Source organism: Hyla sarda, unplaced genomic scaffold, assembly GCF_029499605.1.
Source record: "Hyla sarda isolate aHylSar1 unplaced genomic scaffold, aHylSar1.hap1 scaffold_3159, whole genome shotgun sequence".
Taxonomy (NCBI): domain Eukaryota; kingdom Metazoa; phylum Chordata; class Amphibia; order Anura; family Hylidae; genus Hyla; species Hyla sarda.
In genome coordinates this window covers 1-22,818 of record NW_026609889.1, presented here as the reverse complement: position 1 = coordinate 22,818, position 22,818 = coordinate 1, and the positions used below count along the sequence as shown (strand labels likewise).

The 22,818-nt window shown below is 46.4% G+C and overlaps 11 non-coding genes across 11 annotated transcripts; all 11 read left to right on the top strand.

The window, feature by feature from the left end:
* The first annotated feature begins 1,078 nt into the window (after window positions 1-1,078).
* Window positions 1,079-1,269, top strand: LOC130329133 (U2 spliceosomal RNA). The gene has a single exon (XR_008872938.1). It is a non-coding gene; the product is annotated as a U2 spliceosomal RNA (small nuclear RNA).
* A 2,091-nt stretch (window positions 1,270-3,360) lies between these two features.
* On the top strand, window positions 3,361-3,551 carry LOC130329132 (U2 spliceosomal RNA). The gene has a single exon (XR_008872937.1). It is a non-coding gene; the product is annotated as a U2 spliceosomal RNA (small nuclear RNA).
* A 2,093-nt stretch (window positions 3,552-5,644) lies between these two features.
* On the top strand, window positions 5,645-5,835 carry LOC130329134 (U2 spliceosomal RNA). Its single transcript, XR_008872939.1, has one exon. It is a non-coding gene; the product is annotated as a U2 spliceosomal RNA (small nuclear RNA).
* A 2,094-nt stretch (window positions 5,836-7,929) lies between these two features.
* On the top strand, window positions 7,930-8,120 carry LOC130329131 (U2 spliceosomal RNA). The gene has a single exon (XR_008872936.1). It is a non-coding gene; the product is annotated as a U2 spliceosomal RNA (small nuclear RNA).
* A 2,096-nt stretch (window positions 8,121-10,216) lies between these two features.
* LOC130329136 (U2 spliceosomal RNA) lies at window positions 10,217-10,404 on the top strand. Its single transcript, XR_008872941.1, has one exon. It is a non-coding gene; the product is annotated as a U2 spliceosomal RNA (small nuclear RNA).
* A 694-nt stretch (window positions 10,405-11,098) lies between these two features.
* LOC130329135 (U2 spliceosomal RNA) lies at window positions 11,099-11,285 on the top strand. Its single transcript, XR_008872940.1, has one exon. It is a non-coding gene; the product is annotated as a U2 spliceosomal RNA (small nuclear RNA).
* A 2,091-nt stretch (window positions 11,286-13,376) lies between these two features.
* Window positions 13,377-13,567, top strand: LOC130329140 (U2 spliceosomal RNA). The gene has a single exon (XR_008872945.1). It is a non-coding gene; the product is annotated as a U2 spliceosomal RNA (small nuclear RNA).
* A 2,097-nt stretch (window positions 13,568-15,664) lies between these two features.
* On the top strand, window positions 15,665-15,855 carry LOC130329139 (U2 spliceosomal RNA). Its single transcript, XR_008872944.1, has one exon. It is a non-coding gene; the product is annotated as a U2 spliceosomal RNA (small nuclear RNA).
* A 2,097-nt stretch (window positions 15,856-17,952) lies between these two features.
* On the top strand, window positions 17,953-18,143 carry LOC130329138 (U2 spliceosomal RNA). The gene has a single exon (XR_008872943.1). It is a non-coding gene; the product is annotated as a U2 spliceosomal RNA (small nuclear RNA).
* Window positions 18,144-20,243: 2,100 nt separating this feature from the next.
* LOC130329137 (U2 spliceosomal RNA) lies at window positions 20,244-20,434 on the top strand. The gene has a single exon (XR_008872942.1). It is a non-coding gene; the product is annotated as a U2 spliceosomal RNA (small nuclear RNA).
* A 2,100-nt stretch (window positions 20,435-22,534) lies between these two features.
* On the top strand, window positions 22,535-22,725 carry LOC130329129 (U2 spliceosomal RNA). The gene has a single exon (XR_008872935.1). It is a non-coding gene; the product is annotated as a U2 spliceosomal RNA (small nuclear RNA).
* The last annotated feature ends 93 nt before the right edge of the window (window positions 22,726-22,818 follow it).

Genomic DNA, 22,818 nt, shown 5'->3' with positions numbered 1-22,818 from the left:
TGGGGTATGCATTAGACGAAAAAAAAGAAGAAAAAGAAGAATAATACGCCCAGAAAAGAGGCGAAAAGGAGAAAAACGTAAAAAAACGTGAAAAAAAAGTAAGAGGAAGAGAAGGGAAAAAAAGGTGGAAATGGGTTTAAAAGTGATTTCGGCGGAGAAATATATATATATATATATATATATATATATATATATATATATATATATGCGCACACACACATATAGATATAAACGTATTCTCCGTTGAGATATTGCAGCCGCTGCTGTGTCCAGGCCCAGGAGCCTTAGCACTGTGCTGTGATGTCACTCAATACCACTGACATCACTAGGTGTAAACAACATCTCTCCTTTGCTGTGTATGTGACTATGGAGCTGTTTGGTGATGTCGTCTATTACGGCCTTCATAGAAGCAACAGGAGATTGTTGCATCCATCTTGAACCCTCAGAACTACAGTGCTATGATGTCACTCACTTCCACAGGCCTTGCAGAGTGTAAACAACAACAACCCAGCTTTGTTGTGTATGTAACCAAAGGGATTTGTGATGTCACCTAGAACCTTCACAGCAGCGACAGCTTTATGAGGAGCATCAGCACTGCTCTGCCTGAGCAGAACCATCACCGCCATAGGTTGTCAAATAACCCGGATTTAACCCACACAGGTAAGTCCAATGGGTGCAGGCATGTCCTCTATGCTTACAGCTTCCCGTGGGTGTTGGTTTGATACCGTTTGGGGACAGCCAAGGAGGCATCTGCAGGCAACAAAGGTAGGTGTGTGCTTGTGTGTGTGTTTCCTATGCAGATCCTAAGCCCAGTGTCACATGCAAGTAGGAGGAGTAAGAAGGGTTCCTGGCAAATCCGGGTTATGGATTGCATTTAAAAAGGCCCCGTGGGAGTGCAATGGGCCCCTGTCTTGCTGCTTAGCAATAATGGTATGGGTTTAGGTTCTGCTGTGTGTACTGGTGGTTGACTGCCCCCCAGCCCAGAGTGTGCATGGAAAATTGTCTGGCAGCCTCCCTGACAGCAAGCAGTGATAGTGCCCATGAAGGGGACCTTGTTGGGCCCGCCCCTTTCACGGTTATCGCTTCTCGGCCTTTTGGCTAAGATCAAGTGTAGTATCTGTTCTTATCAGTTTAATATCTGATACGTCCCCTATCTGGGGACCATATATTAAATGGATTTTTGAGAACGGGGGCCGATTTCGAAGCTTGCTTCCGTCGCCCTATGCATTGACCCGATATGGCAGTATCTTCGGGTACAGTGCACCACCCCCTTACAGGGTTTAAAAAGAAAGATTCCTACTTTCATTGCTACCTGCTTGCTGGCTAGCCAGCTAGCCAGCCCTGTGGGCCTTGCTGCTGCTGCAGCCAAAAAACAAAAGGTGGTGCTGCTGCTGCTTCTGCTGCTTCTGCTTCTGCTTGTGTCTGGCCCCTGTTGGAGCGTCCAGGCACAGGACTTCTGCTGCTGCTGACTAAATGGCCTCCTTAATTGGATCATTTGAGTAGCCAGCACACCTGTGCAGGTAGGGCATGACATGATAGGCAGCTGCCTTGATAGCGGGTGGGTGCTGAATGTTCCTAATTGACAAAATAAGATTAATGCTTATGAAGAAATATAAAATCTCATCCCTTCCCCAATATCGCGCCACACCCCTACCCCTTAATTCCCTGGTTGAACGTGATGGACATATGTCTTTTTTCGACCGTACTAACTATGTAACTATGTAACATAACATGGGGGGGGGGGGGGGGTCTCCTGGCTGTTCACACAGGTGTGTCATTGCTGTACATTGACCATGCATTGCTTCTGTGGTATTGCAAAGGCAAAGACAAATGCTTCCAGCCATCCATTGCACTAATGGATTGGTCATCAGCTGGCTGTCTATGTCCCGCATCAATATAGACCAAAGTACAGAGGGTTAGGCTATGCTATTGTGCACCTACCTGATGCATCAGAAGGTGCGAGGCCCTTGCTAAATTCTGTGCACAGACTTTGAGATCTATGCTTTAGACTGTATCTAAACCTGCTCCAACATGGACTGACATTCTGGCCTACTTTCAGCCGATGCGACTTGTCTGTCGCTGAACAGTCGCTTTTTATGTATTCAGCACCTATGTATAATGTTGTAAAAATGCTCTAGAAGCTAAAGTCGCAGAAATGTCACACATATTTGGCCTGCAACTTTCTGTGCGACAAATTCAGACAGGAAAAATCAGTATAAATCCTTAGAAAATTATCCCCCAGTGTCTCCATCTGCTGGCGGTATTGAATAAGCATTGCTGCACTGATGGGGTATGCATTAGACGAAAAAAAAGAAGAAAAAGAAGAATAATACGCCCAGAAAAGAGGCGAAAAGGAGAAAAACGTAAAAAAACGTGAAAAAAAAGTAAGAGGAAGAGAAGGGAAAAAAAGGTGGAAATGGGTTTAAAAGTGATTTCGGCGGAGAAATATATATATATATATATATATATATATATATATATATATATGCGCACACACACATATAGATATAAACGTATTCTCCGTTGAGATATTGCAGCCGCTGCTGTGTCCAGGCCCAGGAGCCTTAGCACTGTGCTGTGATGTTCACTCAATACCACTGACATCACTAGGTGTAAACAACATCTCTCCTTTGCTGTGTATGTGACTATGGAGCTGTTTGGTGATGTCGTCTATTACGGCCTTCATAGAAGCAACAGGAGATTGTTGCATCCATCTTGAACCCTCAGAACTACAGTGCTATGATGTCACTCACTTCCACAGGCCTTGCAGAGTGTAAACAACAACAACCCAGCTTTGTTGTGTATGTAACCAAAGGGATTTGTGATGTCACCTAGAACCTTCACAGCAGCGACAGCTTTATGAGGAGCATCAGCACTGCTCTGCCTGAGCAGAACCATCACCGCCATAGGTTGTCAAATAACCCGGATTTAACCCACACAGGTAAGTCCAATGGGGTGCAGGCATGTCCTCTATGCTTACAGCTTCCCGTGGGTGTTGGTTTGATACCGTTTGGGGACAGCCAAGGAGGCATCTGCAGGCAACAAAGGTAGGTGTGTGCTTGTGTGTGTGTTTCCTATGCAGATCCTAAGCCCAGTGTCACATGCAAGTAGGAGGAGTAAGAAGGGTTCCTGGCAAATCCGGGTTATGGATTGCATTTAAAAAGGCCCCGTGGGAGTGCAATGGGCCCCTGTCTTGCTGCTTAGCAATAATGGTATGGGTTTAGGTTCTGCTGTGTGTACTGGTGGTTGACTGCCCCCCAGCCCAGAGTGTGCATGGAAAATTGTCTGGCAGCCTCCCTGACAGCAAGCAGTGATAGTGCCCATGAAGGGGACCTTGTTGGGCCCGCCCCTTTCACGGTTATCGCTTCTCGGCCTTTTGGCTAAGATCAAGTGTAGTATCTGTTCTTATCAGTTTAATATCTGATACGTCCCCTATCTGGGGACCATATATTAAATGGATTTTTGAGAACGGGGGCCGATTTCGAAGCTTGCTTCCGTCGCCCTATGCATTGACCCGATATGGCAGTATCTTCGGGTACAGTGCACCACCCCCTTACAGGGTTAAAAAGAAAGATTCCTACTTTCATTGCTACCTGCTTGCTGGCTAGCCAGCTAGCCAGCCCTGTGGGCCTTGCTGCTGCTGCAGCCAAAAAACAAAAGGTGGTGCTGCTGCTGCTTCTGCTGCTTCTGCTTCTGCTTGTGTCTGGCCCCTGTTGGAGCGTCCAGGCACAGGACTTCTGCTGCTGCTGACTAAATGGCCTCCTTAATTGGATCATTTGAGTAGCCAGCACACCTGTGCAGGTAGGGCATGACATGATAGGCAGCTGCCTTGATAGCGGGTGGGTGCTGAATGTTCCTAATTGACAAAATAAGATTAATGCTTATGAAGAAATATAAAATCTCATCCCTTCCCCAATATCGCGCCACACCCCTACCCCTTAATTCCCTGGTTGAACGTGATGGACATATGTCTTTTTTCGACCGTACTAACTATGTAACTATGTAACATAACATGGGGGGGGGGGGGGGTCTCCTGGCTGTTCACACAGGTGTGTCATTGCTGTACATTGACCATGCATTGCTTCTGTGGTATTGCAAAGGCAAAGACAAATGCTTCCAGCCATCCATTGCACTAATGGATTGGTCATCAGCTGGCTGTCTATGTCCCGCATCAATATAGACCAAAGTACAGAGGGTTAGGCTATGCTATTGTGCACCTACCTGATGCATCAGAAGGTGCGAGGCCCTTGCTAAATTCTGTGCACAGACTTTGAGATCTATGCTTTAGACTGTATCTAACCTGCTCCAACATGGACTGACATTCTGGCCTACTTTCAGCCGATGCGACTTGTCTGTCGCTGAACAGTCGCTTTTTATGTATTCAGCACCTATGTATAATGTTGTAAAAATGCTCTAGAAGCTAAAGTCGCAGAAATGTCACACATATTTGGCCTGCAACTTTCTGTGCGACAAATTCAGACAGGAAAAATCAGTATAAATCCTTAGAAAATTATCCCCCAGTGTCTCCATCTGCTGGCGGTATTGAATAAGCATTGCTGCACTGATGGGGTATGCATTAGACGAAAAAAAAGAAGAAAAAGAAGAATAATACGCCCAGAAAAGAGGCGAAAAGGAGAAAAACGTAAAAAAACGTGAAAAAAAAGTAAGAGGAAGAGAAGGGAAAAAAAGGTGGAAATGGGTTTAAAAGTGATTTCGGCGGAGAAATATATATATATATATATATATATATATATATATATATATATATATATGCGCACACACACATATAGATATAAACGTATTCTCCGTTGAGATATTGCAGCCGCTGCTGTGTCCAGGCCCAGGAGCCTTAGCACTGTGCTGTGATGTCACTCAATACCACTGACATCACTAGGTGTAAACAACATCTCTCCTTTGCTGTGTATGTGACTATGGAGCTGTTTGGTGATGTCGTCTATTACGGCCTTCATAGAAGCAACAGGAGATTGTTGCATCCATCTTGAACCCTCAGAACTACAGTGCTATGATGTCACTCACTTCCACAGGCCTTGCAGAGTGTAAACAACAACAACCCAGCTTTGTTGTGTATGTAACCAAAGGGATTTGTGATGTCACCTAGAACCTTCACAGCAGCGACAGCTTTATGAGGAGCATCAGCACTGCTCTGCCTGAGCAGAACCATCACCGCCATAGGTTGTCAAATAACCCGGATTTAACCCACACAGGTAAGTCCAATGGGGTGCAGGCATGTCCTCTATGCTTACAGCTTCCCGTGGGTGTTGGTTTGATACCGTTTGGGGACAGCCAAGGAGGCATCTGCAGGCAACAAAGGTAGGTGTGTGCTTGTGTGTGTGTTTCCTATGCAGATCCTAAGCCCAGTGTCACATGCAAGTAGGAGGAGTAAGAAGGGTTCCTGGCAAATCCGGGTTATGGATTGCATTTAAAAAGGCCCCGTGGGAGTGCAATGGGCCCCTGTCTTGCTGCTTAGCAATAATGGTATGGGTTTAGGTTCTGCTGTGTGTACTGGTGGTTGACTGCCCCCCAGCCCAGAGTGTGCATGGAAAATTGTCTGGCAGCCTCCCTGACAGCAAGCAGTGATAGTGCCCATGAAGGGGACCTTGTTGGGCCCGCCCCTTTCACGGTTATCGCTTCTCGGCCTTTTGGCTAAGATCAAGTGTAGTATCTGTTCTTATCAGTTTAATATCTGATACGTCCCCTATCTGGGGACCATATATTAAATGGATTTTTGAGAACGGGGGCCGATTTCGAAGCTTGCTTCCGTCGCCCTATGCATTGACCCGATATGGCAGTATCTTCGGGTACAGTGCACACCCCCTTACAGGGTTAAAAAGAAAGATTCCTACTTTCATTGCTACCTGCTTGCTGGCTAGCCAGCTAGCCAGCCCTGTGGGCCTTGCTGCTGCTGCAGCCAAAAAACAAAAGGTGGTGCTGCTGCTGCTTCTGCTGCTTCTGCTTCTGCTTGTGTCTGGCCCCTGTTGGAGCGTCCAGGCACAGGACTTCTGCTGCTGCTGACTAAATGGCCTCCTTAATTGGATCATTTGAGTAGCCAGCACACCTGTGCAGGTAGGGGCATGACATGATAGGCAGCTGCCTTGATAGCGGGTGGGTGCTGAATGTTCCTAATTGACAAAATAAGATTAATGCTTATGAAGAAATATAAAATCTCATCCCTTCCCCAATATCGCGCCACACCCCTACCCCTTAATTCCCTGGTTGAACGTGATGGACATATGTCTTTTTTCGACCGTACTAACTATGTAACTATGTAACATAACATGGGGGGGGGGGGGGGTCTCCTGGCTGTTCACACAGGTGTGTCATTGCTGTACATTGACCATGCATTGCTTCTGTGGTATTGCAAAGGCAAAGACAAATGCTTCCAGCCATCCATTGCACTAATGGATTGGTCATCAGCTGGCTGTCTATGTCCCGCATCAATATAGACCAAAGTACAGAGGGTTAGGCTATGCTATTGTGCACCTACCTGATGCATCAGAAGGTGCGAGGCCCTTGCTAAATTCTGTGCACAGACTTTGAGATCTATGCTTTAGACTGTATCTAAACCTGCTCCAACATGGACTGACATTCTGGCCTACTTTCAGCCGATGCGACTTGTCTGTCGCTGAACAGTCGCTTTTTATGTATTCAGCACCTATGTATAATGTTGTAAAAATGCTCTAGAAGCTAAAGTCGCAGAAATGTCACACATATTTGGCCTGCAACTTTCTGTGCGACAAATTCAGACAGGAAAAATCAGTATAAATCCTTAGAAAATTATCCCCCAGTGTCTCCATCTGCTGGCGGTATTGAATAAGCATTGCTGCACTGATGGGGTATGCATTAGACGAAAAAAAAGAAGAAAAAGAAGAATAATACGCCCAGAAAAGAGGCGAAAAGGAGAAAAACGTAAAAAAACGTGAAAAAAAAGTAAGAGGAAGAGAAGGGAAAAAAAGGTGGAAATGGGTTTAAAAGTGATTTCGGCGGAGAAATATATATATATATATATATATATATATATATATATATATATATATATGCGCACACACACATATAGATATAAACGTATTCTCCGTTGAGATATTGCAGCCGCTGCTGTGTCCAGGCCCAGGAGCCTTAGCACTGTGCTGTGATGTCACTCAATACCACTGACATCACTAGGTGTAAACAACATCTCTCCTTTGCTGTGTATGTGACTATGGAGCTGTTTGGTGATGTCGTCTATTACGGCCTTCATAGAAGCAACAGGAGATTGTTGCATCCATCTTGAACCCTCAGAACTACAGTGCTATGATGTCACTCACTTCCACAGGCCTTGCAGAGTGTAAACAACAACAACCCAGCTTTGTTGTGTATGTAACCAAAGGGATTTGTGATGTCACCTAGAACCTTCACAGCAGCGACAGCTTTATGAGGAGCATCAGCACTGCTCTGCCTGAGCAGAACCATCACCGCCATAGGTTGTCAAATAACCCGGATTTAACCCACACAGGTAAGTCCAATGGGGTGCAGGCATGTCCTCTATGCTTACAGCTTCCCGTGGGTGTTGGTTTGATACCGTTTGGGGACAGCCAAGGAGGCATCTGCAGGCAACAAAGGTAGGTGTGTGCTTGTGTGTGTGTTTCCTATGCAGATCCTAAGCCCAGTGTCACATGCAAGTAGGAGGAGTAAGAAGGGTTCCTGGCAAATCCGGGTTATGGATTGCATTTAAAAAGGCCCCGTGGGAGTGCAATGGGCCCCTGTCTTGCTGCTTAGCAATAATGGTATGGGTTTAGGTTCTGCTGTGTGTACTGGTGGTTGACTGCCCCCCAGCCCAGAGTGTGCATGGAAAATTGTCTGGCAGCCTCCCTGACAGCAAGCAGTGATAGTGCCCATGAAGGGGACCTTGTTGGGCCCGCCCCTTTCACGGTTATCGCTTCTCGGCCTTTTGGCTAAGATCAAGTGTAGTATCTGTTCTTATCAGTTTAATATCTGATACGTCCCCTATCTGGGGACCATATATTAAATGGATTTTTGAGAACGGGGGCCGATTTCGAAGCTTGCTTCCGTCGCCCTATGCATTGACCCGATATGGCAGTATCTTCGGGTACAGTGCACCACCCCCTTACAGGGTTAAAAAGAAAGATTCCTACTTTCATTGCTACCTGCTTGCTGGCTAGCCAGCTAGCCAGCCCTGTGGGCCTTGCTGCTGCTGCAGCCAAAAAACAAAAGGTGGTGCTGCTGCTGCTTCTGCTGCTTCTGCTTCTGCTTGTGTCTGGCCCCTGTTGGAGCGTCCAGGCACAGGACTTCTGCTGCTGCTGACTAAATGGCCTCCTTAATTGGATCATTTGAGTAGCCAGCACACCTGTGCAGGTAGGGCATGACATGATAGGCAGCTGCCTTGATAGCGGGTGGGTGCTGAATGTTCCTAATTGACAAAATAAGATTAATGCTTATGAAGAAATATAAAATCTCATCCCTTCCCCAATATCGCGCCACACCCCTACCCCTTAATTCCCTGGTTGAACGTGATGGACATATGTCTTTTTTCGACCGTACTAACTATGTAACTATGTAACATAACATGGGGGGGGGGGGGGGGGTCTCCTGGCTGTTCACACAGGTGTGTCATTGCTGTACATTGACCATGCATTGCTTCTGTGGTATTGCAAAGGCAAAGACAAATGCTTCCAGCCATCCATTGCACTAATGGATTGGTCATCAGCTGGCTGTCTATGTCCCGCATCAATATAGACCAAAGTACAGAGGGTTAGGCTATGCTATTGTGCACCTACCTGATGCATCAGAAGGTGCGAGGCCCTTGCTAAATTCTGTGCACAGACTTTGAGATCTATGCTTTAGACTGTATCTAAACCTGCTCCAACATGGACTGACATTCTGGCCTACTTTCAGCCGATGCGACTTGTCTGTCGCTGAACAGTCGCTTTTTATGTATTCAGCACCTATGTATAATGTTGTAAAAATGCTCTAGAAGCTAAAGTCGCAGAAATGTCACACATATTTGGCCTGCAACTTTCTGTGCGACAAATTCAGACAGGAAAAATCAGTATAAATCCTTAGAAAATTATCCCCCAGTGTCTCCATCTGCTGGCGGTATTGAATAAGCATTGCTGCACTGATGGGGTATGCATTAGACGAAAAAAAAGAAGAAAAAGAAGAATAATACGCCCAGAAAAGAGGCGAAAAGGAGAAAAACGTAAAAAAACGTGAAAAAAAAGTAAGAGGAAGAGAAGGGAAAAAAAGGTGGAAATGGGTTTAAAAGTGATTTCGGCGGAGAAATATATATATATATATATATATATATATATATATATATATATATATATGCGCACACACACATATAGATATAAACGTATTCTCCGTTGAGATATTGCAGCCGCTGCTGTGTCCAGGCCCAGGAGCCTTAGCACTGTGCTGTGATGTCACTCAATACCACTGACATCACTAGGTGTAAACAACATCTCTCCTTTGCTGTGTATGTGACTATGGAGCTGTTTGGTGATGTCGTCTATTACGGCCTTCATAGAAGCAACAGGAGATTGTTGCATCCATCTTGAACCCTCAGAACTACAGTGCTATGATGTCACTCACTTCCACAGGCCTTGCAGAGTGTAAACAACAACAACCCAGCTTTGTTGTGTATGTAACCAAAGGGATTTGTGATGTCACCTAGAACCTTCACAGCAGCGACAGCTTTATGAGGAGCATCAGCACTGCTCTGCCTGAGCAGAACCATCACCGCCATAGGTTGTCAAATAACCCGGATTTAACCCACACAGGTAAGTCCAATGGGGTGCAGGCATGTCCTCTATGCTTACAGCTTCCCGTGGGTGTTGGTTTGATACCGTTTGGGGACAGCCAAGGAGGCATCTGCAGGCAACAAAGGTAGGTGTGTGCTTGTGTGTGTGTTTCCTATGCAGATCCTAAGCCCAGTGTCACATGCAAGTAGGAGGAGTAAGAAGGGTTCCTGGCAAATCCGGGTTATGGATTGCATTTAAAAAGGCCCCGTGGGAGTGCAATGGGCCCCTGTCTTGCTGCTTAGCAATAATGGTATGGGTTTAGGTTCTGCTGTGTGTACTGGTGGTTGACTGCCCCCCAGCCCAGAGTGTGCATGGAAAATTGTCTGGCAGCCTCCCTGACAGCAAGCAGTGATAGTGCCCATGAAGGGGACCTTGTTGGGCCCGCCCCTTTCACGGTTATCGCTTCTCGGCCTTTTGGCTAAGATCAAGTGTAGTATCTGTTCTTATCAGTTTTTCATGCCGGTGGACAGTAACGCCGGTATGGGGCTGGTGGGGATGGGTGCTGCATGGAGGATGCAGGTGTACCAGGGCTTTCCGGGGCTGGTTCTGAGGAATCAGCTCGACGGCTGCCCCGATGTGACCTGTTCCCTCCGGGTCTCGCCATGAGGCTGAGAGGGTCTAGAGCCGAGGTACTTTTGTGCCTCGGGGAGTGGTGACCCCGAGGTGCCGAAACTCACTGGGAGGATAGGCTCACTGAGTTGAAGCACGGGCACCATAATCTCTTCACCTTGTGGCACTCACCTCTTGATTCCCGGCCTTCTGGCTAGGATCAGAGAAATTTTTATAGATCCGGCCGGATGTCCGGGCAGTATATCTGCACACATTCACTTATTTATTTCTTTTTTGTCTCACTGTGTCACTTTTTGCGTGTTGTGTGTTCACAGGATTGGTCAGGATGCGGTAGCCCTTCTGGGTGTCCCTCCTGGCGGTCTAGGGGAGGTGTGTGTGGCCATTAGGTTCCGCACCTCCCTGCAAACACCCCGGGTACTCCTGCTTTGGCAGGGTACCTACCGTAATCGGCTCTGCGGGCAGATACCTTGGCTAACGCCAAGGGGGATGCCGGGAGCATTTGTGGTCCCCTAGTAGCTTCGGCGAAAAGGGACATCGAACCTGGAACCTCGCAGGTACCTTTTGGTCCGGAGGCGAAGGGTAAGGTTTGTTGGGGGGCCTCTCTCCTATCGGAGAAGGGCTTGCGATAGACCGCATCCTTTGTGCACGTTTTTTTTAGTGTAACACGTTTGCACTTTTTCTTGCACTTTGGGTGAATCGAAAGCACGTTCCTCGGCTTTAAAAAAAAAAAAAAAAAAAAAAGTATCTGTTCTTATCAGTTTAATATCTGATACGTCCCCTATCTGGGGACCATATATTAAATGGATTTTTGAGAACGGGGGCCGATTTCGAAGCTTGCTTCCGTCGCCCTATGCATTGACCCGATATGGCAGTATCTTCGGGTACAGTGCACCACCCCCTTACAGGGTTAAAAAGAAAGATTCCTACTTTCATTGCTACCTGCTTGCTGGCTAGCCAGCTAGCCAGCCCTGTGGGCCTTGCTGCTGCTGCAGCCAAAAAACAAAAGGTGGTGCTGCTGCTGCTTCTGCTGCTTCTGCTTCTGCTTGTGTCTGGCCCCTGTTGGAGCGTCCAGGCACAGGACTTCTGCTGCTGCTGACTAAATGGCCTCCTTAATTGGATCATTTGAGTAGCCAGCACACCTGTGCAGGTAGGGCATGACATGATAGGCAGCTGCCTTGATAGCGGGTGGGTGCTGAATGTTCCTAATTGACAAAATAAGATTAATGCTTATGAAGAAATATAAAATCTCATCCCTTCCCCAATATCGCGCCACACCCCTACCCCTTAATTCCCTGGTTGAACGTGATGGACATATGTCTTTTTTCGACCGTACTAACTATGTAACTATGTAACATAACATGGGGGGGGGGGGGGGGTCTCCTGGCTGTTCACACAGGTGTGTCATTGCTGTACATTGACCATGCATTGCTTCTGTGGTATTGCAAAGGCAAAGACAAATGCTTCCAGCCATCCATTGCACTAATGGATTGGTCATCAGCTGGCTGTCTATGTCCCGCATCAATATAGACCAAAGTACAGAGGGTTAGGCTATGCTATTGTGCACCTACCTGATGCATCAGAAGGTGCGAGGCCCTTGCTAAATTCTGTGCACAGACTTTGAGATCTATGCTTTAGACTGTATCTAAACCTGCTCCAACATGGACTGACATTCTGGCCTACTTTCAGCCGATGCGACTTGTCTGTCGCTGAACAGTCGCTTTTTATGTATTCAGCACCTATGTATAATGTTGTAAAAATGCTCTAGAAGCTAAAGTCGCAGAAATGTCACACATATTTGGCCTGCAACTTTCTGTGCGACAAATTCAGACAGGAAAAATCAGTATAAATCCTTAGAAAATTATCCCCCAGTGTCTCCATCTGCTGGCGGTATTGAATAAGCATTGCTGCACTGATGGGGTATGCATTAGACGAAAAAAAAGAAGAAAAAGAAGAATAATACGCCCAGAAAAGAGGCGAAAAGGAGAAAAACGTAAAAAAACGTGAAAAAAAAGTAAGAGGAAGAGAAGGGAAAAAAAGGTGGAAATGGGTTTAAAAGTGATTTCGGCGGAGAAATATATATATATATATATATATATATATATATATATATATATATGCGCACACACACATATAGATATAAACGTATTCTCCGTTGAGATATTGCAGCCGCTGCTGTGTCCAGGCCCAGGAGCCTTAGCACTGTGCTGTGATGTCACTCAATACCACTGACATCACTAGGTGTAAACAACATCTCTCCTTTGCTGTGTATGTGACTATGGAGCTGTTTGGTGATGTCGTCTATTACGGCCTTCATAGAAGCAACAGGAGATTGTTGCATCCATCTTGAACCCTCAGAACTACAGTGCTATGATGTCACTCACTTCCACAGGCCTTGCAGAGTGTAAACAACAACAACCCAGCTTTGTTGTGTATGTAACCAAAGGGATTTGTGATGTCACCTAGAACCTTCACAGCAGCGACAGCTTTATGAGGAGCATCAGCACTGCTCTGCCTGAGCAGAACCATCACCGCCATAGGTTGTCAAATAACCCGGATTTAACCCACACAGGTAAGTCCAATGGGGTGCAGGCATGTCCTCTATGCTTACAGCTTCCCGTGGGTGTTGGTTTGATACCGTTTGGGGACAGCCAAGGAGGCATCTGCAGGCAACAAAGGTAGGTGTGTGCTTGTGTGTGTGTTTCCTATGCAGATCCTAAGCCCAGTGTCACATGCAAGTAGGAGGAGTAAGAAGGGTTCCTGGCAAATCCGGGTTATGGATTGCATTTAAAAAGGCCCCGTGGGAGTGCAATGGGCCCCTGTCTTGCTGCTTAGCAATAATGGTATGGGTTTAGGTTCTGCTGTGTGTACTGGTGGTTGACTGCCCCCCAGCCCAGAGTGTGCATGGAAAATTGTCTGGCAGCCTCCCTGACAGCAAGCAGTGATAGTGCCCATGAAGGGGACCTTGTTGGGCCCGCCCCTTTCACGGTTATCGCTTCTCGGCCTTTTGGCTAAGATCAAGTGTAGTATCTGTTCTTATCAGTTTAATATCTGATACGTCCCCTATCTGGGGACCATATATTAAATGGATTTTTGAGAACGGGGGCCGATTTCGAAGCTTGCTTCCGTCGCCCTATGCATTGACCCGATATGGCAGTATCTTCGGGTACAGTGCACCACCCCCTTACAGGGTTAAAAAGAAAGATTCCTACTTTCATTGCTACCTGCTTGCTGGCTAGCCAGCTAGCCAGCCCTGTGGGCCTTGCTGCTGCTGCAGCCAAAAAACAAAAGGTGGTGCTGCTGCTGCTTCTGCTGCTTCTGCTTCTGCTTGTGTCTGGCCCCTGTTGGAGCGTCCAGGCACAGGACTTCTGCTGCTGCTGACTAAATGGCCTCCTTAATTGGATCATTTGAGTAGCCAGCACACCTGTGCAGGTAGGGCATGACATGATAGGCAGCTGCCTTGATAGCGGGTGGGTGCTGAATGTTCCTAATTGACAAAATAAGATTAATGCTTATGAAGAAATATAAAATCTCATCCCTTCCCCAATATCGCGCCACACCCCTACCCCTTAATTCCCTGGTTGAACGTGATGGACATATGTCTTTTTTCGACCGTACTAACTATGTAACTATGTAACATAACATGGGGGGGGGGGGGGGGTCTCCTGGCTGTTCACACAGGTGTGTCATTGCTGTACATTGACCATGCATTGCTTCTGTGGTATTGCAAAGGCAAAGACAAATGCTTCCAGCCATCCATTGCACTAATGGATTGGTCATCAGCTGGCTGTCTATGTCCCGCATCAATATAGACCAAAGTACAGAGGGTTAGGCTATGCTATTGTGCACCTACCTGATGCATCAGAAGGTGCGAGGCCCTTGCTAAATTCTGTGCACAGACTTTGAGATCTATGCTTTAGACTGTATCTAAACCTGCTCCAACATGGACTGACATTCTGGCCTACTTTCAGCCGATGCGACTTGTCTGTCGCTGAACAGTCGCTTTTTATGTATTCAGCACCTATGTATAATGTTGTAAAAATGCTCTAGAAGCTAAAGTCGCAGAAATGTCACACATATTTGGCCTGCAACTTTCTGTGCGACAAATTCAGACAGGAAAAATCAGTATAAATCCTTAGAAAATTATCCCCCAGTGTCTCCATCTGCTGGCGGTATTGAATAAGCATTGCTGCACTGATGGGGTATGCATTAGACGAAAAAAAAGAAGAAAAAGAAGAATAATACGCCCAGAAAAGAGGCGAAAAGGAGAAAAACGTAAAAAAACGTGAAAAAAAAGTAAGAGGAAGAGAAGGGAAAAAAAGGTGGAAATGGGTTTAAAAGTGATTTCGGCGGAGAAATATATATATATATATATATATATATATATATATATATATATATATATATGCGCACACACACATATAGATATAAACGTATTCTCCGTTGAGATATTGCAGCCGCTGCTGTGTCCAGGCCCAGGAGCCTTAGCACTGTGCTGTGATGTCACTCAATACCACTGACATCACTAGGTGTAAACAACATCTCTCCTTTGCTGTGTATGTGACTATGGAGCTGTTTGGTGATGTCGTCTATTACGGCCTTCATAGAAGCAACAGGAGATTGTTGCATCCATCTTGAACCCTCAGAACTACAGTGCTATGATGTCACTCACTTCCACAGGCCTTGCAGAGTGTAAACAACAACAACCCAGCTTTGTTGTGTATGTAACCAAAGGGATTTGTGATGTCACCTAGAACCTTCACAGCAGCGACAGCTTTATGAGGAGCATCAGCACTGCTCTGCCTGAGCAGAACCATCACCGCCATAGGTTGTCAAATAACCCGGATTTAACCCACACAGGTAAGTCCAATGGGGTGCAGGCATGTCCTCTATGCTTACAGCTTCCCGTGGGTGTTGGTTTGATACCGTTTGGGGACAGCCAAGGAGGCATCTGCAGGCAACAAAGGTAGGTGTGTGCTTGTGTGTGTGTTTCCTATGCAGATCCTAAGCCCAGTGTCACATGCAAGTAGGAGGAGTAAGAAGGGTTCCTGGCAAATCCGGGTTATGGATTGCATTTAAAAAGGCCCCGTGGGAGTGCAATGGGCCCCTGTCTTGCTGCTTAGCAATAATGGTATGGGTTTAGGTTCTGCTGTGTGTACTGGTGGTTGACTGCCCCCCAGCCCAGAGTGTGCATGGAAAATTGTCTGGCAGCCTCCCTGACAGCAAGCAGTGATAGTGCCCATGAAGGGGACCTTGTTGGGCCCGCCCCTTTCACGGTTATCGCTTCTCGGCCTTTTGGCTAAGATCAAGTGTAGTATCTGTTCTTATCAGTTTAATATCTGATACGTCCCCTATCTGGGGACCATATATTAAATGGATTTTTGAGAACGGGGGCCGATTTCGAAGCTTGCTTCCGTCGCCCTATGCATTGACCCGATATGGCAGTATCTTCGGGTACAGTGCACCACCCCCTTACAGGGTTAAAAAGAAAGATTCCTACTTTCATTGCTACCTGCTTGCTGGCTAGCCAGCTAGCCAGCCCTGTGGGCCTTGCTGCTGCTGCAGCCAAAAAACAAAAGGTGGTGCTGCTGCTGCTTCTGCTGCTTCTGCTTCTGCTTGTGTCTGGCCCCTGTTGGAGCGTCCAGGCACAGGACTTCTGCTGCTGCTGACTAAATGGCCTCCTTAATTGGATCATTTGAGTAGCCAGCACACCTGTGCAGGTAGGGCATGACATGATAGGCAGCTGCCTTGATAGCGGGTGGGTGCTGAATGTTCCTAATTGACAAAATAAGATTAATGCTTATGAAGAAATATAAAATCTCATCCCTTCCCCAATATCGCGCCACACCCCTACCCCTTAATTCCCTGGTTGAACGTGATGGACATATGTCTTTTTTCGACCGTACTAACTATGTAACTATGTAACATAACATGGGGGGGGGGGGGGGGTCTCCTGGCTGTTCACACAGGTGTGTCATTGCTGTACATTGACCATGCATTGCTTCTGTGGTATTGCAAAGGCAAAGACAAATGCTTCCAGCCATCCATTGCACTAATGGATTGGTCATCAGCTGGCTGTCTATGTCCCGCATCAATATAGACCAAAGTACAGAGGGTTAGGCTATGCTATTGTGCACCTACCTGATGCATCAGAAGGTGCGAGGCCCTTGCTAAATTCTGTGCACAGACTTTGAGATCTATGCTTTAGACTGTATCTAAACCTGCTCCAACATGGACTGACATTCTGGCCTACTTTCAGCCGATGCGACTTGTCTGTCGCTGAACAGTCGCTTTTTATGTATTCAGCACCTATGTATAATGTTGTAAAAATGCTCTAGAAGCTAAAGTCGCAGAAATGTCACACATATTTGGCCTGCAACTTTCTGTGCGACAAATTCAGACAGGAAAAATCAGTATAAATCCTTAGAAAATTATCCCCCAGTGTCTCCATCTGCTGGCGGTATTGAATAAGCATTGCTGCACTGATGGGGTATGCATTAGACGAAAAAAAAGAAGAAAAAGAAGAATAATACGCCCAGAAAAGAGGCGAAAAGGAGAAAAACGTAAAAAAACGTGAAAAAAAAGTAAGAGGAAGAGAAGGGAAAAAAAGGTGGAAATGGGTTTAAAAGTGATTTCGGCGGAGAAATATATATATATATATATATATATATATATATATATATATATATATATATGCGCACACACACATATAGATATAAACGTATTCTCCGTTGAGATATTGCAGCCGCTGCTGTGTCCAGGCCCAGGAGCCTTAGCACTGTGCTGTGATGTCACTCAATACCACTGACATCACTAGGTGTAAACAACATCTCTCCTTTGCTGTGTATGTGACTATGGAGCTGTTTGGTGATGTCGTCTATTACGGCCTTCATAGAAGCAACAGGAGATTGTTGCATCCATCTTGAACCCTCAGAACTACAGTGCTATGATGTCACTCACTTCCACAGGCCTTGCAGAGTGTAAACAACAACAACCCAGCTTTGTTGTGTATGTAACCAAAGGGATTTGTGATGTCACCTAGAACCTTCACAGCAGCGACAGCTTTATGAGGAGCATCAGCACTGCTCTGCCTGAGCAGAACCATCACCGCCATAGGTTGTCAAATAACCCGGATTTAACCCACACAGGTAAGTCCAATGGGGTGCAGGCATGTCCTCTATGCTTACAGCTTCCCGTGGGTGTTGGTTTGATACCGTTTGGGGACAGCCAAGGAGGCATCTGCAGGCAACAAAGGTAGGTGTGTGCTTGTGTGTGTGTTTCCTATGCAGATCCTAAGCCCAGTGTCACATGCAAGTAGGAGGAGTAAGAAGGGTTCCTGGCAAATCCGGGTTATGGATTGCATTTAAAAAGGCCCCGTGGGAGTGCAATGGGCCCCTGTCTTGCTGCTTAGCAATAATGGTATGGGTTTAGGTTCTGCTGTGTGTACTGGTGGTTGACTGCCCCCCAGCCCAGAGTGTGCATGGAAAATTGTCTGGCAGCCTCCCTGACAGCAAGCAGTGATAGTGCCCATGAAGGGGACCTTGTTGGGCCCGCCCCTTTCACGGTTATCGCTTCTCGGCCTTTTGGCTAAGATCAAGTGTAGTATCTGTTCTTATCAGTTTAATATCTGATACGTCCCCTATCTGGGGACCATATATTAAATGGATTTTTGAGAACGGGGGCCGATTTCGAAGCTTGCTTCCGTCGCCCTATGCATTGACCCGATATGGCAGTATCTTCGGGTACAGTGCACCACCCCCTTACAGGGTTAAAAAGAAAGATTCCTACTTTCATTGCTACCTGCTTGCTGGCTAGCCAGCTAGCCAGCCCTGTGGGCCTTGCTGCTGCTGCAGCCAAAAAACAAAAGGTGGTGCTGCTGCTGCTTCTGCTGCTTCTGCTTCTGCTTGTGTCTGGCCCCTGTTGGAGCGTCCAGGCACAGGACTTCTGCTGCTGCTGACTAAATGGCCTCCTTAATTGGATCATTTGAGTAGCCAGCACACCTGTGCAGGTAGGGCATGACATGATAGGCAGCTGCCTTGATAGCGGGTGGGTGCTGAATGTTCCTAATTGACAAAATAAGATTAATGCTTATGAAGAAATATAAAATCTCATCCCTTCCCCAATATCGCGCCACACCCCTACCCCTTAATTCCCTGGTTGAACGTGATGGACATATGTCTTTTTTCGACCGTACTAACTATGTAACTATGTAACATAACATGGGGGGGGGGGGGGGTCTCCTGGCTGTTCACACAGGTGTGTCATTGCTGTACATTGACCATGCATTGCTTCTGTGGTATTGCAAAGGCAAAGACAAATGCTTCCAGCCATCCATTGCACTAATGGATTGGTCATCAGCTGGCTGTCTATGTCCCGCATCAATATAGACCAAAGTACAGAGGGTTAGGCTATGCTATTGTGCACCTACCTGATGCATCAGAAGGTGCGAGGCCCTTGCTAAATTCTGTGCACAGACTTTGAGATCTATGCTTTAGACTGTATCTAAACCTGCTCCAACATGGACTGACATTCTGGCCTACTTTCAGCCGATGCGACTTGTCTGTCGCTGAACAGTCGCTTTTTATGTATTCAGCACCTATGTATAATGTTGTAAAAATGCTCTAGAAGCTAAAGTCGCAGAAATGTCACACATATTTGGCCTGCAACTTTCTGTGCGACAAATTCAGACAGGAAAAATCAGTATAAATCCTTAGAAAATTATCCCCCAGTGTCTCCATCTGCTGGCGGTATTGAATAAGCATTGCTGCACTGATGGGGTATGCATTAGACGAAAAAAAAGAAGAAAAAGAAGAATAATACGCCCAGAAAAGAGGCGAAAAGGAGAAAAACGTAAAAAAACGTGAAAAAAAAGTAAGAGGAAGAGAAGGGAAAAAAAGGTGGAAATGGGTTTAAAAGTGATTTCGGCGGAGAAATATATATATATATATATATATATATATATATATATATATATATATATATATATGCGCACACACACATATAGATATAAACGTATTCTCCGTTGAGATATTGCAGCCGCTGCTGTGTCCAGGCCCAGGAGCCTTAGCACTGTGCTGTGATGTCACTCAATACCACTGACATCACTAGGTGTAAACAACATCTCTCCTTTGCTGTGTATGTGACTATGGAGCTGTTTGGTGATGTCGTCTATTACGGCCTTCATAGAAGCAACAGGAGATTGTTGCATCCATCTTGAACCCTCAGAACTACAGTGCTATGATGTCACTCACTTCCACAGGCCTTGCAGAGTGTAAACAACAACAACCCAGCTTTGTTGTGTATGTAACCAAAGGGATTTGTGATGTCACCTAGAACCTTCACAGCAGCGACAGCTTTATGAGGAGCATCAGCACTGCTCTGCCTGAGCAGAACCATCACCGCCATAGGTTGTCAAATAACCCGGATTTAACCCACACAGGTAAGTCCAATGGGGTGCAGGCATGTCCTCTATGCTTACAGCTTCCCGTGGGTGTTGGTTTGATACCGTTTGGGGACAGCCAAGGAGGCATCTGCAGGCAACAAAGGTAGGTGTGTGCTTGTGTGTGTGTTTCCTATGCAGATCCTAAGCCCAGTGTCACATGCAAGTAGGAGGAGTAAGAAGGGTTCCTGGCAAATCCGGGTTATGGATTGCATTTAAAAAGGCCCCGTGGGAGTGCAATGGGCCCCTGTCTTGCTGCTTAGCAATAATGGTATGGGTTTAGGTTCTGCTGTGTGTACTGGTGGTTGACTGCCCCCCAGCCCAGAGTGTGCATGGAAAATTGTCTGGCAGCCTCCCTGACAGCAAGCAGTGATAGTGCCCATGAAGGGGACCTTGTTGGGCCCGCCCCTTTCACGGTTATCGCTTCTCGGCCTTTTGGCTAAGATCAAGTGTAGTATCTGTTCTTATCAGTTTAATATCTGATACGTCCCCTATCTGGGGACCATATATTAAATGGATTTTTGAGAACGGGGGCCGATTTCGAAGCTTGCTTCCGTCGCCCTATGCATTGACCCGATATGGCAGTATCTTCGGGTACAGTGCACCACCCCCTTACAGGGTTAAAAAGAAAGATTCCTACTTTCATTGCTACCTGCTTGCTGGCTAGCCAGCTAGCCAGCCCTGTGGGCCTTGCTGCTGCTGCAGCCAAAAAACAAAAGGTGGTGCTGCTGCTGCTTCTGCTGCTTCTGCTTCTGCTTGTGTCTGGCCCCTGTTGGAGCGTCCAGGCACAGGACTTCTGCTGCTGCTGACTAAATGGCCTCCTTAATTGGATCATTTGAGTAGCCAGCACACCTGTGCAGGTAGGGCATGACATGATAGGCAGCTGCCTTGATAGCGGGTGGGTGCTGAATGTTCCTAATTGACAAAATAAGATTAATGCTTATGAAGAAATATAAAATCTCATCCCTTCCCCAATATCGCGCCACACCCCTACCCCTTAATTCCCTGGTTGAACGTGATGGACATATGTCTTTTTTCGACCGTACTAACTATGTAACTATGTAACATAACATGGGGGGGGGGGGGGGTCTCCTGGCTGTTCACACAGGTGTGTCATTGCTGTACATTGACCATGCATTGCTTCTGTGGTATTGCAAAGGCAAAGACAAATGCTTCCAGCCATCCATTGCACTAATGGATTGGTCATCAGCTGGCTGTCTATGTCCCGCATCAATATAGACCAAAGTACAGAGGGTTAGGCTATGCTATTGTGCACCTACCTGATGCATCAGAAGGTGCGAGGCCCTTGCTAAATTCTGTGCACAGACTTTGAGATCTATGCTTTAGACTGTATCTAAACCTGCTCCAACATGGACTGACATTCTGGCCTACTTTCAGCCGATGCGACTTGTCTGTCGCTGAACAGTCGCTTTTTATGTATTCAGCACCTATGTATAATGTTGTAAAAATGCTCTAGAAGCTAAAGTCGCAGAAATGTCACACATATTTGGCCTGCAACTTTCTGTGCGACAAATTCAGACAGGAAAAATCAGTATAAATCCTTAGAAAATTATCCCCCAGTGTCTCCATCTGCTGGCGGTATTGAATAAGCATTGCTGCACTGATGGGGTATGCATTAGACGAAAAAAAAGAAGAAAAAGAAGAATAATACGCCCAGAAAAGAGGCGAAAAGGAGAAAAACGTAAAAAAACGTGAAAAAAAAGTAAGAGGAAGAGAAGGGAAAAAAAGGTGGAAATGGGTTTAAAAGTGATTTCGGCGGAGAAATATATATATATATATATATATATATATATATATATATATATATATATATATATGCGCACACACACATATAGATATAAACGTATTCTCCGTTGAGATATTGCAGCCGCTGCTGTGTCCAGGCCCAGGAGCCTTAGCACTGTGCTGTGATGTCACTCAATACCACTGACATCACTAGGTGTAAACAACATCTCTCCTTTGCTGTGTATGTGACTATGGAGCTGTTTGGTGATGTCGTCTATTACGGCCTTCATAGAAGCAACAGGAGATTGTTGCATCCATCTTGAACCCTCAGAACTACAGTGCTATGATGTCACTCACTTCCACAGGCCTTGCAGAGTGTAAACAACAACAACCCAGCTTTGTTGTGTATGTAACCAAAGGGATTTGTGATGTCACCTAGAACCTTCACAGCAGCGACAGCTTTATGAGGAGCATCAGCACTGCTCTGCCTGAGCAGAACCATCACCGCCATAGGTTGTCAAATAACCCGGATTTAACCCACACAGGTAAGTCCAATGGGGTGCAGGCATGTCCTCTATGCTTACAGCTTCCCGTGGGTGTTGGTTTGATACCGTTTGGGGACAGCCAAGGAGGCATCTGCAGGCAACAAAGGTAGGTGTGTGCTTGTGTGTGTGTTTCCTATGCAGATCCTAAGCCCAGTGTCACATGCAAGTAGGAGGAGTAAGAAGGGTTCCTGGCAAATCCGGGTTATGGATTGCATTTAAAAAGGCCCCGTGGGAGTGCAATGGGCCCCTGTCTTGCTGCTTAGCAATAATGGTATGGGTTTAGGTTCTGCTGTGTGTACTGGTGGTTGACTGCCCCCCAGCCCAGAGTGTGCATGGAAAATTGTCTGGCAGCCTCCCTGACAGCAAGCAGTGATAGTGCCCATGAAGGGGACCTTGTTGGGCCCGCCCCTTTCACGGTTATCGCTTCTCGGCCTTTTGGCTAAGATCAAGTGTAGTATCTGTTCTTATCAGTTTAATATCTGATACGTCCCCTATCTGGGGACCATATATTAAATGGATTTTTGAGAACGGGGGCCGATTTCGAAGCTTGCTTCCGTCGCCCTATGCATTGACCCGATATGGCAGTATCTTCGGGTACAGTGCACCACCCCCTTACAGGGTTAAAAAGAAAGATTCCTACTTTCATTGCTACCTGCTTGCTGGCTAGCCAGCTAGCCAGCCCTGTGGGCCTTGCTGCTGCTGC